At 42.8% G+C, this 683-nt stretch overlaps 1 protein-coding gene across 1 annotated transcript in view; it reads right to left on the bottom strand.

Moving 5' to 3' along the window:
- The window catches only part of SLC38A11 (solute carrier family 38 member 11), a 26,887-nt gene extending 26,820 nt beyond the window's left edge, over positions 1–67 (bottom strand). Inside the window, exon 1 of the mRNA XM_009274898.1 lies at positions 32–67. The gene's annotated coding sequence lies outside the window, so the exon portion shown is untranslated. The remainder of the gene's footprint in view (positions 1–31) is intronic.
- Positions 68–683: the final 616 nt, after the last annotated feature.

The raw sequence follows: 683 nt of genomic DNA, 5'->3' as shown, positions 1-683 counted from the left end.
CGAGGCCGCCTCGGGGCTGTGAGGCGGCGGCTTGGGGCGCCCTAGCGTGAGGGGGGCGGCGGCGGCGGCCCCTCCTCCGGTTTGTCCTTCATTTGAAACTTTCCAGAAAGCAAGCACTTCTGGCTTGTATTTATGAGACCCCGACTTTACAAAATACTTGTTTATCCTGAATGCACGAGGAAAGCTTTCTCTGTGGGGTGTGTAGTGAAAACCGGCTCCAATGTCATAGTTGCTTATTTGTTGTTGCTTTTCAATATTGATGTTATTTACGAGGCCTTGCTACTGCAATCATCGTTTTTTCTCTTCAGGGAGGGCAAGCTACTATAGAGAGTGCTAAGTCAGCAAAATGGGAATAAGTCAGGTAAAGGACATACTGGGCTTACAGTGAAAGTATAGGAAAAGGCCAAACTGATTAAAAGATGCGAAATTACAGTGCTGAAAGTTTAGAGTCTGTAGATACATCAATTATCTTGAGCTGAGACCAGGCAGTCTCCAGCAGAAACACGCTTTGTAAACATAGAAGAAGCCACACAAAGAAATGTACATCTTAAACAAAAACATGTAGGAAGTAGTAAGTAATAACAAAAAATTGGAGACAGTCATTAATTTTGTGACGTGTTACTGGACATAAAATTTAGGGCCTACAAGAGTCAAAAAATAATTTTGGCAACTTATTCCAATTA

Source organism: Aptenodytes forsteri, unplaced genomic scaffold, assembly GCF_000699145.1.
Source record: "Aptenodytes forsteri isolate BGI_AS27 unplaced genomic scaffold, ASM69914v1 Scaffold255, whole genome shotgun sequence".
Lineage (NCBI taxonomy): Eukaryota > Metazoa > Chordata > Aves > Sphenisciformes > Spheniscidae > Aptenodytes > Aptenodytes forsteri.
The sequence above is the reverse complement of the archived record's forward strand: the minus strand, read 5'-3'. Positions and strand labels throughout refer to the sequence as shown.